Source organism: Callorhinchus milii, unplaced genomic scaffold (genome assembly GCF_018977255.1).
Source record: "Callorhinchus milii isolate IMCB2004 unplaced genomic scaffold, IMCB_Cmil_1.0 Scaffold13, whole genome shotgun sequence".
Lineage (NCBI taxonomy): Eukaryota > Metazoa > Chordata > Chondrichthyes > Chimaeriformes > Callorhinchidae > Callorhinchus > Callorhinchus milii.
This window is the reverse complement of record NW_024704754.1, coordinates 2,214,634-2,233,611: the sequence shown is the minus strand read 5'-3', so window position 1 is coordinate 2,233,611 and position 18,978 is coordinate 2,214,634. Positions and strand designations below refer to the sequence as shown.

Here is an 18,978-nt window from a genome sequence, read left to right as displayed (position 1 = left end):
ACCGACCAACTAACTAATGCCCAGCGAATGTCCTTATTAAATTTATGTTTGCACTTGACATATTGAAGCGTAGGGATGCATATTCGTTTTGAATTGGCGTATGCTTTTACTTCCTCTCTGCTAGGGTTCTGACCTGTGTGCGTGTGTATAAACATATTTACTGATAAAATACCCGTGTTGCCAAAAACTCAATGAATTTGAGGTAGCAAGTAACTGAATTACAACCTTGTGTAATTTGGGGAATATCACGGTCCCAGGCAGCTCCTATTTCTCGCCAATGCCCTCCCTCTCCAGGCACGTCTCAAGACCCTCCTATTCAACTGTGCCTTCGGCCACCTTCCTACCCTCCCCGCCCTCCACCCTCACTGATCTCAAACCCCCACCACCTGCTTGGGTCCAAATCCCTGACTGTCCAGCGCCTTGGGACGTCCTCCTGACATGAAAGGCGCTGTACAAATGTCATTTTGTATTGTATAAATGGAAGTTTCCCAGTTTATGTTATCGAAACTGCAAATGATATTTCTTTAAAATTCTCCATAAGCACATTCACTCTTGTGGAAATCTCTTAAATGACTGTGTTTACGTGTGCTGCAAATGTTCATCTAAACTGATTTTTCTCTTTGTACCAACTGCAAAATAAGTTGTTGTTTTAAGGCAGACTTGTTAGTGAATCGAATTGCAATGCATCATTCAGAATTCATAGGACTCCTACTACTGACTAACTTGTATTCTTGTGTTGAATAATTTAATGTTGTTTTTAAAAAGTTAATGCTTTGCCTTGTCAGAATTAAGCTTGAGATATGTGAGCTGCAGAGTTGGGTTAGCTCATCCAGTATTAAAGTTGACATTATTTAAACTTGGCTCCTTCATGTAAAGACAGTAACTTGCCAGAATTTTCAGTTGCATCAGATATTTAAACGTATACATTTAGGAACTAATAAACGGTTTATAGTTGGTGCAAGTGGAAATCTGACAACTGTAAGAGGCAGCACTCGGAAAGTTGTGGTGCTTGAATATGCTGCTTATTGGAGTTTTGGTTTGAAGTAACTGCAGTGTAGCTGACACTATTAATAAATACCATAGTCATTGATCTATGTGATAAAAGACCGATCTGTTATACTTTAGAAGGTATCACTAACTGAACCAAAACATTTTAGGGCTTCATTTACAATAGGATTTTTTTCATGGCTCAGAGTGTCTGCCCTTTCTTCAACTATTCTGCTTTCAACACCTATTTGATGAGTCAGTGCTGAAACCTCAAGTTAAGTTGTATGTCCAGTTTTGAACTGGTAATTTGTAACAGTATTAACATGGACTCGATGTTAGAGAAAAAAAAACTGGTCGTTTAAACCTTCTGCCAAAAAAATCCTAGTGGTATCCTACTTGTGTGCAAATTAATCTTAAAAACATTGCAAAGCTTTGATTCTGCTTTCTTTACGTTGGTGCCTGGTGTCCATGTGGGTGTGAAAGTAGGTGCCCATGATGTTAGGAGTCTTAAGGTGTACCACGTATCAATTGTGACGCAAGTTTGACTAGGTTAGTCTGAAATTAACAATGCTGTCATTTGCATTGGTCATATTCATATCGCAGCTGGATATAAAAGATGTGGCCAAGGCTGTTTTTCAGAGGATGAGCTTATAGAGCTACTACAGTTATCCAAGTAAGCATGAGATATATATTTTGGGTATAGCCTAATGTTAGTGGTATAGAAGATGAAGGTCATGAAAATAATTTTATCATTTGTGATGGAATTTAAGTTTGCCAGTATTAGTACCACTATGTCTCAGTCTACTCAGTGATACAGGCGATAATACTTATCCTTATTGCATTGAAACATCTCAAAACGCTTCAGGTTTCTATAAAGTGTAGTGACTATTTGCAGGTGAACCACAATATCCATACAAAAGAAGATTGGCAATAGCAAGAGGAAACCTTTCAGATGCACAATAGTAGGATAAAGAACTGTATAGAATTACTACTTACTGGAGATACTGAGTTAGTTGTACACTTGTACAGTTCTGTCAAAATTGTCTTGGTGTTAGCAATACGGCAGAAAAGGGAAGGCACATCAACTTTTAAAATGACTGATGACAATCTTTATGAAATTCATTTACTTTTGGGAATTGTACACTAAAGGTATACCTGTTATTCTCACAAATAGGCTTTCTCTTTGTGCTGTGATTGTTCATGGGTCAACTGAATAATGTAAGACGATTTTATTTTGAGTTTAAAAGTCCATTTCAAAAGCCGTCTCTTGAGAGTCTGGAAAGGTTTTAGCAACTTACCATAGTATATTCAGTTTTTCATATTAGTAGCTACGTGTTAAAGATAGAGATCACCTGACCAGTTTAAGCTTCTTAATTAAATCTGCATTAAGTGTACGAATTTGCAATAAACGTTTTCTTGAAGATAAATTATTCCTACTTCAGTGCTGTTTAAGTTTTACGAAAGTATATTATGTGTATTTTCTTACTGTGGCAAAGTTGTTGTATGTTCAGAGGTCATTGATTTATGATGAGTTCAGGTACTTTATACCTGCTTTAGAAATCAAGAAATGCTTTAAATCATTAAAGCAAGATATATTCTACTTTCTGGCTTATTTTATTTATTCAAGGTTTTTTTTAAATCGGAAGAGAATCTTCACGTGGCAACGAATGAAATGATAAGAAAATGCCCTTCTAGAAATATAGTAAATATGTGATTGTGTTTTGCAACTCTATTAACTGCTTTAAGTAATTATTTAGAAGCCTGAACCAAAGGTCACTAATAGAAAGGTAGGGAGCACACTGCTCTTTCACCTTTTGAATCTGATGAGGCATTGCCAATGGTAAATTGTGCCTCTGATAGAATCAAGATGCAGCTAAAGGTTATGGTGAAATTTTATGATCTTAAACAGTTATGATTAGTTGCATGAATGATGATGTGCAGCTGTATAAGGATACATACTGCAGCCAAACTCTAGTTTATATAGCTGTTTGCTGAGAGTAGCTTTTTCCATGACTCCTTCACTGCATTGCTGGGTGATCCACTCATCCATGTCCATGACCTAGCAGAGGAGCTAACAAAGAGCTCCGAGATGCCGTGCCACACGAAGGGCGCTATATAAATGCAAGTTGTTATTGTCGTCGTCGACATCAGGATAAGCAAAATGCATTTCGCCCCTGCCTGCATGCTTGGACGCTTATTCACTTGAATGAGAGGTGCGGTTACTGATACAATTCCTCTTTGTGAACACTACTTCAACGAATTAGACGATTTTCTGCAAGTTCTTTTAAGACTGAATGCTCTTTACAGACTCGTCGCAGATTATATTGGTTTAAAATAGAGAGACAATTGCCTTGCAATTCTGTCATTGCTCGGTGATGAGGGAAAATATCTTTCCTTGTCACCTAGCAATGACAGAAGGGGAAGGAGCTACGAAAGGTTGAGCATAGTCATCCAGCTACACAGTGCCCAGCCAGGATAGTCCAGCGCTTTGGGACATTCTCCTGACACGAAAAGTGCTGGATAAGTGTACATTGTATTGAACTAACCAATTTGGCAACCTCGTTCACAGTAGCCTTGAACAGTACAAGATGGTTCGCAAAAAGGTTTTGGAAAATGCACGCAGGTTATGGAGTTAATTTATCTTTATTGAACTTCAGGTCACAGTAATGATCTTTAACGGGAACAGTTTGCGCAAATCTCATTAGTGCAACGTATACAACAGCACAGAAAGATTAATGCAAAGATAGTGGTACATTATTAGCTAATTTAAAATAAACCAAATAATGCTGAATTGAATTAATGCCATTGTATCACACATTGACGGTAAACGTGAAGAATAAAAATAATGATAGCCTTATAATAACTCATTGATGGCAGCCATAAACTATTCAGACATCATTAAATTGTGCATCTGCAGCAATTCATCTTCATCTGGAAGAAGTAAAGAACACACGTTTTAAGTGCTGTACCTTTCCAATACACTCGGATTGTTACGACAAAATGTCTGAAGTCTAACATCTGTGACCTGCTGAAGTTGGCCACCTTCATCTTATAAACTCCTCGAGGCATAACTCAGTCGCAGTAAAGAGTCTCCTGCTAAATTGAGAATTAATCTCTGATAAGAGGAGCTGCTTCTGACTATACACACACACATTGCAAGAGACTTATTTATGCCTGAAAGCAGTGATAACTGAAGCAAATGAATATTTGTCAAAAATGAAAAGTTCCCAATCTTAACCTGCTGCCCAGTCTACCATAATGGTTCCTTCGACGGTGCACTTGTAACTCATTAACACTGAAACTGGTGTTAAAAGCCTAAGAAAAGAATTTCAATAGGAATAATACTGCCCTTCCCGTTAATAAGGACCGTTCAAGGATTTTACTCCACTAGTGTAGAAATGTTCATGCCACAAAAAAAGCTACGGAATTTGGTGTGTATTTTAACGAAATGCGTCGTACCCCCAGATTCCATTACTTTTCTAACTATTTGCCCACAAAATACAGTCACTACAGTATATCTTGTGAAAAGGTTTGAGACGTCTTCCCAACCTGAAAGGCACTTATCAAACGTAAAGATTTTTACGTACACTATGTCATTGACAGGTGATTGCACAAAACGTAGTCCCAAATATTTTTTTAAAAGGTTGCTTTTCAATGACGGGCTTTAAGAGTAAATCGAGAACCTGACAATACATTTTCTGTTGCCAAAAAAAAGTACATTTCCAAAGAATCCCTTCTCATTGTTTACAAGTGTGAACTACTACAGGGTGACCCAAAAGTCGTGATGCCATTACAATGTCTTATCTTGTAAGTCTTAACGACATGATGATGTTATGGGCTTTTTTTTTAGATAATAGGGTAGATGATATGACTTGTCTGCAACCAAACTTAGATTGTGTTTTCTTTCTTAGAGTTCAGGTGATCCTTTATCCAAATCAGTCATGGAGTCATTCAATTCCCTGCTTCGTTTGGGTGATACGAATTACACTGCCAAAAAAAAAATTTTAAATCCTACTTTAGCATTCTGTAGAAAATTACAAACACCATATTTTCCATATGAAGCCATTTCCAAGTATTGCGAAAATAATACATGACAAAGTAACGTGGCACTTTCCATCAAACCTCAGACCAGCCTCATAATAGAGAAAAAAAAATGTATTTTTCTACTGCTTCTTCACTACATCAATGTGATGCGGACTTAAAACATTCACCTGAAGAAAACAGGCGGAAAGAACAGGCTGGGTTTGATGTTTTCCCCATCCCCAAAGGATAGAACCTGGAGCAATGTGCCACAAATGCTCTGGAGTGTCAGCTTAGACCAGGGAAGTCCAAGCTTTTGGCTGTTGAGGGTTGGATGCCGGGTTTCAGAAATGTTCACTGGCCACATGAGCAATATTCTACCCCGATTCGCCAGTCCTGTTCCTGGGCATTTTGTACCACATTGGCTCAGACAATGAGTCTCAAGTTCTGATATAATGTTTAAATCTGCAACTTTGTGGTGGACTGAGTGACCAAATTATTATTAATTATTAAAACAAAATTGGGGAATGGATCCGCCAATCAACGGACAACCAGGTTCCCATTTACTGCTGGGTAAACAGAGGTGTGTGGAGTAAGGAAACTTAACCACTGAGCTACAGGGCTCCAGGATGCGAAGCTTCTGCCCTTTGTGAAATTTTCAAAAAAAATTGGATAAGCATGTGGAGAGGAAGGGACAATATTAATAATATTTAACGAGTATGAGAAAAGAGCAGGGATTGGGAATAGGATGGATGGCGTCTTGGAGAAGCAAACACTGACAGAAAATGAATGAGCCTTGTGCATTTACATTTCTACGCTCAAATCGGAAAAATAACAAAAACAGCTATTGTGTGCGAAAGCAGTGTAATGAATCATCAAAAAAACACTTACATTTATATTCTTAGTAAAGACTCCAGCTATGATTAAAACGACAAGTATCACCGGAACAATGATGATTGCCACAATTGCTCCTGGAAAATGAAAAGTTTTGTTGTGAGTCCGCATTGAAAAAAAATAATAATCATAATCAATCCTTGCATTTGAAATGAAATAGAAATTACAATCCAAATATAATAATAATAATCCATTTGATGTAGCGCCTTATCAAGTCTTCGAGTCAATTCTTAAAACTGAATTGACCGAATATTTTGTGGGTGAAACGTAAATTTATATAACACCTTTCACATCAGGAAGGCTTAACTTCCTAAGCACCCGAGCTGGGGGTTGGAGCTGACAGCGGTAGGAAAAGAAAATCGAGCCTATTATGTCAAAGCACTTTGTAATAATTATTATTAAGTGCAAAGTGCATTTTACACAAATGTGACGGCCAATTTGTACCCTAAAAACAGTCAGAAGGTGAATAACCAATTTGTGGCTATTTGGCTATGGACTTCTCTTTTCAACTAATACATCTTTAGCATCTACCTGAATAGGCAGACAAGACCTTGGTTTAACATCTCATCTGGAGACCGAATCATGACAAAATGTCCCCCTGAATAAAAACTATTTCAGAGAACAGCTTATATTATTTTATGATGGTGGGAACCTGTTAACTGCATCTGGAATCTTGTGTGTCTTGTAGGTTTGTGTTATTTATCAGAATCTTTCACGCGTCCTGACTGCTTTGCAAACCCAAATGACACTTATAGAGTGAAAGTGCTGTGTGCAATTGGCTGCCGCGTTCGCCCACAAATATACAGTCAATTCACTTTACAGTATATTCTGTGAAGCGCTTTGGGACGTCTAGAAGACGTGAAAAGCGCGATATCAAATGCAAGGATTATTAATATTATTATTAAAGTCTTATTTTCTGTGACTGATTCCCACGATTCAGAATTGGGACGGAGACACAGAAATATTGCATTGAATGTTTCTTTCAAATGGGATTTTACCAGATCTCTAGATTTTATTAGTATAACATCCTCACCTGAAACACTGCTTTCAATCAAAGACGAGTTCATATTAAATATGGGCATCGTGTTAAAATGATAACTCAGAAAAATAGACAAATATTGGCACGTCAAGTATTTGAAGAACCAATTCCACGCTATTACTGAACTACTAAAGGCTTTACATACAGTAACTGGTTAAATAATAATAATATAAAAATATATAAAATATAAAATAATAACAGTGCTCACATTTGACATAGTGCCTTATCAGGTCATTGAGACGTCTCAAGGCGCTTCACAGGCTGAAGTTTGGACTCTAATCAGCTAAACCAAGATCTTGGTAATATCTCTTCATGTTCAGGGGGACATTAAAGATGTAATACAATACAATATTTTGCCCACAAAATATATACAGTCAATTCAATTCTGTGGAGCGCTTTGAGACGTCTCGAAGGCGTGATAAGGTTCTATACCAAATGCAAGGATTATTATATATTATAAGCCTGGTATACAGGATATACTCTAACTTCTTACCTGAATTCCAATTCTCACTTTTGTTTTTAGTTCTTGGTACTTTTGTACTTCTAAAACTCTGGTGAGTTGTTACAGTAGGAAAAGTGGTTTTGATATTCTCTGTAGCAGAAACATTCAGTAACTTTTCAGTGGAAGCTGTTGGAGTAACCAATGTTGCGTTCAGAATATCGGTTGGCTCAGAAGAATTCGAAACGTACGGTGCACTTGAAGTGAAGCTGGTTGAGTTGTTGTCATCTGTTGTTCCACCTTGGCTTTGACTTAAGCTTGTCGAGTTCTCCAATGTAGAGAGTGTGGAATTAGCTAATGTTTCACTTTTGGAACTTGATAGAAATGACGTTATGATGAAACACCGAAGAAGAATGAAACCTAAATTGGGACCTTTGCAGAGAAAATATATTTATTGTATTTATTTTAACATTGAAAAAAATACCAATAGTTTGGGTTACATGACTTAAAATTAAATCATAGAATGTTAATATCGATCAGTGATGGAAGAGAAAATGTCCCAATCTCTTGCACACACATTGCTCACTGTGAGGGAAGGTAAAATTAAAGTGAGTGCGTTGAGGTTTGGACTCTAATCAGTTAAACCAAGTTCTTGGGATCTCTTCATGTTCAGGTGGACATTAAAGACATAATACAATATTTTGCCCACAAAATACATACAGTCAATTTACTTTATAGTATATTCTGTGAAGCGCTTTGAGACATCTCAAAGACGTGATAAGGTGCTATATCAAATGCAAGGATTATTATTACACATATGTATATATGAATGTATATATATTTTATATTTAGCCAATTACTGGACATAAAGTCTTTCAGTAAAGCATTTCAGTAATAAGGTGTTCTTCAATAATAGTTCTTCAAATATTTGACATAACAATATTTGTCCATCTTTCTAAGTTATTTTAAAATTTTCATTTAGATAACTCTTTGCATCAAGAGGACATCCCAAGATGCTTGATAGTCCTGGCGTGGCACGCAAGTTAGGGGTGGGAGCCCAGAGCGGTGTGGAGGAGAAAGATAACTGAAGGCGCAGTCGAAGAAGAAAATCTTGAGACGAACTTTGAAAGAAGGGAGGGAGGGAGGGAGGGAGTCGGAGATATAGTTCCCAGAGAGTGGGGACAAATAGGCTGAAAGCTCGACAGCTGAAAGTGGAACAGGTTAGGGCGGGGACATGAAGCAGGACGGTGCACGCTGAGGGAAGGGAGCAGCTGGGTTGGTACGGTTTGAGGAGGTCACAGAGGTAAAATGGGGGCAAGATTGTGCAGGGATCTGAAGGTGAGGATAGAGATCTTGAACTTGATCCACTGAGGGGAATGGGGAGCCAGTGGAGTTGGGCTAAGAGAGGTGTGAAAGGCTTGAGGGGGCTTGTGTGACAGGACATGGACTGCAGAGTTCTGGAGAGTTTTACAGATTATAATAATGATAATCCCATGGAACGACTTAAAAAGAGAATGGAGTTTCGCCCAATATCCTAGACAACAATTCCCCAGATGAAATTGGGCATTCACTTCAGAGCTATTTGTGGGTTTGCTGTGCACACACTGTTCACTTGCAAATGTACGTCGCAAAGCGCTTCACGTAATTTACTGTAAAGTGACTGTGTACTCTGCAGGTGAACGTTCAAGATCCCAAACAAATACATTTAACAAAATACAAGTTAATTTAAATCGTCGGAGCATTTTTAAGTTAATTTTAATCATCAGTCCACAAAACAAATAATAAATGTCAGCCGTATAATAAAATAAACGTATCTAAAAAGCACTTACCAGCACAGAGTAAAGTGACAGGAGTGTGGGTTGGCATTGTTGGGCGTATGGATGTACAGGGCGAACTACAAGCTAATATACCTTCCCCACAAATAAGGGACCAATGAAAAAATTAAGGTTTTGTGCAATATTACTACCAATAGCTGCTACTTCCTCTCTATATTTCTGTTTTTTTGATGAACGCAGTTAAATGATCCAAACCCAATTTAAATTCCAAATAGTTTGTCTTTGAAGCTGTCGAGGTTTATCTGTTGAGAGTAAAAATGGAGGGGCAGGACTTTGAAATAGGGTTCATTTTTCCTGCCAAAGACACATTCAAAGGGGAGTCATGCTTGGAGTGCGAGAGCGATTTCCTTTTGCATACTTGAGTGAATACAAGAAGTTAGAAAAGAGATTAGGGAAGTCAAGAGAGAACATGGAAAGGGACTAAAGAGAGTAACCAGGGAAGATATTAAAACCCTAAGTGATGGAAAAAGAGAATGAATAGGAGATAGCAAACATGTTAAATAATAATAATAATAATAATCCGTGCATTTGATGTAGCGCCTTATCACGTATTCGAGAGGTCTCAAAGCCCTTCACAGAATACACTATAAATGGATTGACTGTATATTTTGTGGGCGAAAAGCGGGAGCCAACTGCGCACAGCAGCGTCCCATAAACAGTTGTGGATTGAGTGACCAAATTATTATTATTATTTTTGTGATAAATAATAGGGGTGTGAAAGGCTTGTGGAGTTTTGTGCAGGACAGGACATGAACTGCAGAGTTCTTGGATAGTCAGGTAGACTGATAAATGTAAGGTATTACATGTAGGATCCAAGAATAGAAAGCACAAGTGCTCCATGGATGGATTTCAACTTGTCAAAGGGGGAAGCTGAGAGAGATCTCGGGGTGTTAGTTGACTTCATCGTTCACTATGCCACAACAGCATGATGCAGCAACAAATGAGGCAAACAGGATGCTGGGCTACATTGCTCAATCAGTTGAGGGTGGATCTCCAGACATTAATCTTAGGCGTTTCCCTTTAATAAAAAGGACATAAGAAATAGGAGCATGAGTAAGCCATTCGGCCCCTCGAGCCTGCCCCATCATTTAATAATATCATGACTGATCTTCTAACCTAATTCCCTTTACCCGCCCTATCTTCCATATCCCTTAATCTCTTTAGTTTTTAAAAATCTATTGATCTCAGTCTTGAATATGTTCAGTGATTGAACATCCACAGCCTCTGGGGTAGAGCATTCCTTCAATTCACTAGCCTCTGAGTGAAGAAATGTTTTCTCAACTCAATGCAACCGGTTACGGTCACCCCAACATAAATGGTCTGTTCAGACCCTTGAGGTGGTGCAGAGGAGAGCAGTGAGGATGATTCCCAGTGTTATGAGCTAACGATTAGACAAGCTGGGGTTCTCCAGTCTTGAGAGAGCGATTCAGAGGGGATCTTCAGAGGGGATCTTCATAGGGATGTGCGCAAACTTTTAAATGGGATTGAAAAAGTAAACTCAGATCAAGACTTTGTGATAATAAATACCAATCCTTGCATTTTGATACAGCGCCTTATCGCGTCTTCGAGACGTCACAGAATATACTGTAAAGTGAATTGACTGTATGTTTTGTGGGCGAAACATGGTATCCAATTGCGTACAGCAGCGTCCCACAAACAGACCTGGATTAAATTAAGTGATGGGGGAAGATAGGGTGGGTGTGCTGGAAGGATGAGATTGGGTGGACCGAAGGGCCTTCTTCATCCAAATCAATCTCTGACTTTATCAGAGAGTACCACACCTGCATGAAATTTGCAAAACTGAGACAGAGAGAATAACAATAATAATACTAATAACAAAACACAATAGTGATAATAATCCTTGCATTTGATATAGCGCCTCATCACGTCTCAAAGCACTTCACAGACAATTCACAGAGTGCATGGATTGTCTCTTGTTAGGCTTTCTTGGGATTCTGTACCTTCTTGACAAATACAGATGGCTGTTCACTGACTGGAACGATTAGTGGAAGAATACATGTAGTTGGTTTTATTTTGGGGGTTTATTTTCGGTTTCAAATAGCGGAGGAAAATCTTAACTAAAAATTTTCCAGGGCATATAAGCGACTCTATCAAATAGAGTTAGCGTGGACTAGAGCAGCAAAAGATACCATCTATATAGGTTGAATAATTTCGAGTGAAGTATATTTCTGCACCCCATGATCATTTTATTTCCTGGAATATATAATTGGGAATTTTCCGAGCCGTCGGCCACTCTCCCACCCCTACCCTCTACCTTCCCTGATCCCGACCCCCCCAGTTTGGCTCCAACTCCCTGACTGTCCAGCGCCTTGGGACGTCCTCCCAAAGTGAAAGGCGCCGTACAAATGCCGTTTTGCATTGGATCAGTTGTTCTCAGGAACTTTAAATGTATAATTTAAATTTCTAATTTAACGTTGCCTGGAAATAAATAATTGACAAACGCACACAGAAGAGCAAATAGATCCAAAGTAATTTTGTGTTTGTAGCTGGATTCCTTTGCAGTAGTTTTACCCACGACGTAAACTTGTGCAAGATGCAAAAAAGGGGATGCAAAGCAGATAAGATCTTTGGCTAAAATATAAGCGATGAGCTTTGGCAGATATTGTGGCATTGTGTCAATTTGAAAATATTGAGAACATTTCTTGTTGAATTCCATAAAAGCCATATATCATCGATTCATAGACATTTACAGCACAACAGGAGGTCATTTAGCCCATCGTGCCTGTGCCAGCTCTACTGGTCCCTCTGCCCTGCTCTTAACCCATAGCCCTTCAAATGGTTGTGCTAATCTTTCTCACAAATGGTCATGTCAGTGTGAAAAACAGAGCAGGAGATTTTTCTTAAATTGAAAATAGGAAGTTAAAAAGAACATTTTTGGTCAACCAACCTGTGTTGAAATGACTTTGAGCACTTTTTTTCTCCTTTTTCGGAACGACTTTGTTATGTTCTCGATTGAAGTGAGAGGTGTTAGGCATCATAACATTCTACATTATATCCCCCAGTGTCAGTACCACAAGTCAGATGGAGATTAACATAATAATAATAATAATAATCCTTGCATTTGATATAGCGCTTTTCACGTCGGGAGGACGTCCCAAAGCGCTTCACAGAACACACTGTAAAGTGAATGACTGTATATTTGTGGGCGAACGCGGCAGCCAATTGCGCACAGCAATGTCCCACAGACAGTCGTAGATTGAAAATGACCAATTTATTATTGGTTTTTTTTTTGGAGGGACTATTATTAGGCTCTGTGTGGAGTAAGGAAACTTGCCCAAGGTTTGGCCCTCTGCCTGGAATTGAACTCAGGTCTCTCGCTTGCAAAGCGAGTGCTCTAACCACTGAGCTACAGGACTCCACAAACCATACCAATATGTATACATGCCTCTGCAGTCTGCAGGGACGAACTTTATGTATCATGGTAAGGAGGTAACGCTCTATTTCATTACAACTCAGCAGGTCGGGCCACATCTACGGAGGAGAGGAAAGTGAGTTAACAGTTCAGGTCGATGAAACCCTTTGTCAGAACGAAAGGTCATTGACCTGAAATGTTAACTTACTTTCCTCTCTCCGTAGATGCTGCCTGACCTGCCCAGTGTTCCCAGCGACTTCTGTTTTTATTTCAGATTTCCAGCATCTGCATTATTTTGCCTTTTCTTCATTTAGTTAATATCTATTCGTGGCAGCTCGCTAAAGGTCAGCAACTGTGGAATTGTGAAATGTCACTTTCGGAGGCTGTTTTTCTCAGCCACAAATGTATTGAACAAATGAAATAGATGAAGCTGTGTGTTGATAGTAGCCTCCCGCCTATAATACTAATCCTTGCATTTGATGTAGCGCCTGATCATGTCTTCGAGACGTCTGAAAGCGCTTCGCAGATTATACTGTAAAGTGAATTGACTGTATATTTTGTGGCCGAAACCCGGCAGCCAATTGCGCACAGCAGCGTCCCCACAAACAGTCGCGGATTGAAGTGACCAAATTATTATTTACGTGTTTTCATTCTTTTTTGAAAGGATTCTTAGAATTGTGCAGCACAAAAAGAGGCCATTCGGCCCATTGTGTCTGTGCCGGCTCTTTGAAAAGAGCAATGTAATGTCAATCCCACTTCCCAGCCCTTTCCCCATAACCCTGCAAACCCGTCTTCCTCAAATACCCGTCCACCACGTTTTTAAAAGTAGTTACCGATCGGCCTCGACCGCCCTTTCAGGCAATGCGTTCCAGATTCGAACAACTCGCTGCGTGAAAACATTCCTTCTCACCTCCCCTCGGCTTCTTTTAGAGAGTATTTTGAATCTGTGACCTCGAGTTACCGACACACCCACCAGTGGGAACAGTTTTTCCCTTTCTCACCTGTCAAATCCTCTCAAGATTTTGAAGACCTCTATTAGGTCTCCTTGTAACCTTCTCCGCTCCAATGAGAATAATCCCGGCCTCTCTCGCCTTTCCTCATAATCAGGGTCCCTCATTCCTGGTACCGTCCTCGTAAATCTCCTCTGCGCCCTTTCCAATGCCTTAACATTCTTCCTATAGTGTGGTGCCCAGAACTGGGTGCAATATTCTAACTGAAGCCTAACCAGTGTTTTATATAGGTTAATTATAACCCATCACCCTTTCAAGCAGTGCTGAAATTGTGAGATGCTCGGCCCAGCATAACCCGTTACCAATCTCAGTTTAGGGGTATGGGAAATGGAAACATTGCTTTGGTTCCTCACTCACGATACTAAGCTGAAACCAAGGTGGACACTGAGGTTCGAAGAAGCACTTCACAGACAAACATTTCCTTCCTCATCTTCAAAAAAATGGAAGCGGTTCCACTGGCTTACACAAGCTTTATTCTGCTTGTATTAAATTTCAGGAATTAAAGGATAATAGAGGTATTTGGAAGAAATTACCCCCGGATTATTACCCCCAGAAAAGCGATCCGCCAATCGACTAACACCCTGGGTCCTACTTACTGCTGGGTAAACAGAGGCGTGTGGAGTAAGGAAACTTGCCCGGGATTCAAACCTGGGTCCTCTCTCTTGCGAGGCGAGTGCTCTAACCACTGAGCTACAGGACTTCACCTATATGTTCCTGAGACACTGAGGCTCGTTGTAGCATCCTGTGTGCTCGCCCGGGTGAAATTAACCAGCAGAATTGAACCAGGGACTTGCACAATAACTCACCACAGCAAGGCATTTACACAATGAACTAACCGCACTACACTTTTAACCTGCTTTTACATTGAGCCGCATGGGAGGCTGCTACAGACCTTATTATGAAAGAATTCGACATCATGTTTGACAACGTTTATAGGTTCACATCTTCATAGTTTAAGAGCTAAGTCACGCTCTTTGGTAGGAGTGGGCGAGTTAATAAGATACTCGCTGTTATGATCTGCTTACTTTTTTNACTGAGGAGCTGAAGCTGTTAGTTCAAGGAGACCATTCACAGACTTTTCACAGCAAACTGTTGCTATGGCAGTAATCCAGCCGTGGATGGAAAATTACTGTTGCAAACACACTTCCTGTGGGTGGTAAAACGGATCTGATTGTAATATATTTTTCCGTTGCAGCTTTTTAACACGCGAGATTTTTCTATTCCTGAGTTAACTGATACTTCATAGTACGTACTGAAAATAATTTTTTTTGTAGCTTGCAGGCTGATTACTTTCCAGCGTAGAAACCAAAGTTGGTTGAGTTAGCGCTCGTTTAGTTTAGTTTTCCAATCTGTATGACACAATTTTTGCATTTGATATAGCGTCTTATCACATCGGTGAGTCATCTCAAAGCACTTCACAACTAGGAATATAGACCTCTAGTGAACTGCATATCAAAGGAGAAATGCTCCCTTATAAACTGAGCTGCTTGGTTTGAATCTGCATACAATCATATCCAGGGCAGAAACATGTTGTTCAAAGGTTTTTATCATAATCATCCTTCGATTTGAAATAGCGCCTCATCACGTCCTCGAGACGTCTCAAAGCGCTTCACAGGATATCCTGTGTGTTTTGTGGGCGAAACGCGGCAGCCAATTGCGCACAGCAATGTCCCACAAACAGTCGTGGATTGAGTGACCAAATTATTATTCTTTTTTTTGAAAGGATTATCAATCTTCCAATCGACTAACAACTGGGTTCCTATTTCCTGCTGGGTAAACAGAGGCTTGTGTGTGGGAAGTAAGGACACTCGCCTAAGGTTTCACTGACTTGAACCGCAATTCTCATAATTCCGCAAGTGCTGTAACAAATCTCTACCACCAGGGGGCACACCAGCAACGACAGACCATAATTCCCAGTGAACCACATGGAATTATATATCATTTCGGTGGCAGTCGCACCCCTGTATTTGCTATTTCTCCTCCTATCATCGACAAAACGAGGGTCAAAGCTTATCAATATGCAATCACTGTCTATTTGGTAAGGGCTTCGACTCTTTAGGAAAATCCTGGAAATTTTGTGTAAACTTCCCCAAAAAGAATGTGACGACAGTAATTCTTGTATTTGATATGGCGTGGTGTCACATTGGTGAGATGCGCTTCACGGGACTCAGTGTAAAGTGTAGTGACTGCGCCTTTTATAGGGGATTGCAGCAGCTAATTTGCACGTACATACAGCCACAAAGTGAATGGCCAATGTTATCTGGGGGCATTTTTGTCCAGGACAGCAGAAGAATCGCACTTCTTTTCGAACAGTGTTATGGGATCCTTCACAACTATCTGGACAGGCACAGTGGGACCTCAGTTTAAATCTTATCTCAGTCTTATCCAAAGGACGGCACCTCAGAAGTTGCAATGCACTCCACCAATCCACCGGAGTTACGTTATACATCACCATGTATAGTCACTGGCTATGACAATGATTGACTCTGATTTCTCCTCCCTACATGGAGAATTGTGACAGCCTTGCTCTTTTTTATTTATTTTCCATTTTTATTTATTTTAATAGGCCCCAAAAATAAATGGTTACAGCTCTTACAGTTGACACTAATGTCAAAGACAGTGTATGCAAGGAGAAAGGGGCATGTTATCTATTAACAGGGTCTATTTAAGCTCAGAAAGAGACTCAAACGAGAGACAAAGCTATATATTAGGCGATTCTTTCAAGTCACAAACTGTGAGACTGTGTATCCATCGTGATGGTAAACGCTAACAGATTGTGAGTAACTGGAAAATAGTTGAGCATGAGGACCATCAAAGAACTGATTCACTCTCCAGAGAATTTCTTAATTACATTTGCTTTAACCTCCTGAATACAAAGAGTTCCTGTTTTCCAAACTGCTGTGTTATTAGTGGAGTTGTTATTAGTTTTGATTTTTTTATGGGTGGGGGAAGGGTGTTCTAGATGCAAATATAGTTGGCACTGTTTGATATAATCCCGTAGTTTAATGGTTAGAGCACTCACCTCACAAGTGAATAGACCTGGGTTTGATTCCTGGGCAGGACTAAACGATGGACAAGTTTCTATAATCCACATGCCTCTGTTCACCGAGCAGTAAGTAGGACCCCAGTTGTTAGTCCATTGGCAGATTGCTTCAAAAATAATAATAATTTGGTCACTGAATCCACGACTGTTTGTGGGACGCTGCTGTGCGCAATTGGCCGCTGCATTTCGCCCACAAAATACAGTCAATTCACTTTACAGCATATTCTACGAAGCGCTTTGAGACGTGTCGATAAAGTGCCATATCAAATGCAAGGATTATTATTATCGTTGCAGTTGCCATCAGAGAGATGTAGAAAGTTGTCAGTTCTGTACAGTGTAATGACAGGAGGAGGAAGAACTCATGAATGATATTCGCTGGAGCCAAGTCTCCATGTTTACAGCATATTTACAAGATCTGTTGCAGCTGCATCCTAGTAGTCTATGGCAATCCAAAAATCCACACACAGGAAGAGTCGCAGCAATGAAGTTTCACACAGCATCTTGTTGAATTATGCAAGTCTCACCTAGCAGCATCGCAGCCTGGAGCTCTATGCCTTGCACACATAAATTCAAATAGGGGTAACCATCACTTGCTGTAGCAGAGCTGCTATGGGTTATCTGTTACCAGCCTATTTATACCTCATACAATTTCTACACCTCTTTGCAGTGCTCCCAGCGATTCTGCTCTGCCAGTGTGAAATTCCTGAGACATTTGTACCTCTTACCCCTGTTGTCTCCATAACTACTTTTATTATTTAACCTTGCAGAGAAACCGAATTGCTTCAAGATGGAAAATCAGTAAACGGTATATAATGCTTTGTGTCAGGTATGTCTTAGTGCAATACAGGGCAACCCCATTATAATGCAGTCACCTGGGGCCAATATCTCAGAGACTATGTTATATTGAATTGCCGGAAAGGTTGAGTTCTGGGATACCAGGGTCACAGCTGTGCACAAGAAGGGTTCCTGACAACAATTCTTTTGCAAAGCCGTGGTCACCGTCACTTCCTGTACATAGCCAACGCATGGCAAACAAGAAGTAAGAGAGGCACTCTTGCGCCGGAAGTAACGTTAGCAGCAAAGCAGCGGGGTAGCACGCAGGAAGCGACGTCAGTGGTGACTTGACAACCCCAAATTAGCCATCGTTTAGCTTGAGGCACGTGGAGGAAGGAAACTTGCCCAAAGTTTTGCCCTTGCCCGGGAATCGAACCCAGGTCCTCCAGCTTGCGAGGCGAGGGCTCTAACCACTGTAGCTGTACCCGTGTTCTAATGGTTTCCGACGAAAGGTCATCGACCTGAAACGTTAACTCACTTTCCTCTCTCCATAGATGCCGATAAATATTCCTGATGTTCTGAGCGGACGAGGAAATAGGAAATAACAGACGAGCCACAAATTCTTGGGGTGATCTAGAGGACAGATTCCAGGCACTAAAATAAAAACTTAGACAGCAACGTAAATAGATGTGAAAGGATTCTGGCTTCTTGGGATTTTACTTCACAATTTTAGTCAGAGTTCTGATCCCGTTTCCAAATGGTTGAATGAGCTCTCTCTCTCTGCCCATATCACCAAAGATTTTTTGAAGACAATCACTTCCAGTCCAGCTCCAGGGTGACCAAAAAGTCGTGAAACCATTTATTTTAATAGTAATAATTATCTAAAAATATATATATATATATCATCGTTTCTTTGAGACTTATTAGACAGCGTAATGGTATGAGTTCGCGCCTGAAGACCTGCCTAACTCGCATCCCGCAGGGTAGTTTAAGGTTTGCTTGAACACGTACAGTAGTTCCTTGCGAAAATTCGTTGCTCTGAAGTGCTATTTTTTTTTTCCTCCCTAGCCATTTACAGCAAGATATAGATATCGTTGCATTCTAATCCAAAGAGGCTAAAAAAACTTCACAACACATGATTAATTCCTGAAACATGCTCAATCGAATCTGTTTCAAGAGGATGCAATTTTGGGCAGAAGCGAGCAAAAACGAACGTGCTGTTGAAACTCCAGCTTTGTCAGTAATATTCGTTCTCGACGTTTATTTGAACCGAAACATTTTTTGTGTTGTTGTCAACATTGAAATCTGAATTCTAATACCCATGAGAGGCTTGCAATTGTAACTAATCTAGGTAATATCTCGTTGCTTGTAAACATCTTGAAGACATGATAAGGCACTGTATCAAATGCAAGGATTGTTATGATGATTATTATTATTAAATTAAAATAACTCATAGCATAGCTCACCGTGAACATGTTTCTGGTTGTATTTAGCAGATAAACATATAAAGGTGAAACTTGCTTTCGGTAAAGATAATTCTGAAACTTTCCTTAGTGCCTAAAAC

The 18,978-nt window shown here is 39.9% G+C and overlaps 1 long non-coding RNA gene across 1 annotated transcript; it reads right to left on the bottom strand.

Moving 5' to 3' along the window:
* Positions 1-3,643: 3,643 nt before the first annotated feature.
* On the bottom strand, positions 3,644-7,451 carry LOC103183699. Its single transcript, XR_006085449.1, has 3 exons — positions 7,434-7,451; positions 5,899-5,978; positions 3,644-4,974 (listed from the first exon to the last, which is right to left on the bottom strand). It is a non-coding gene; the product is annotated as an uncharacterized LOC103183699 (long non-coding RNA).
* Positions 7,452-18,978: the final 11,527 nt, after the last annotated feature.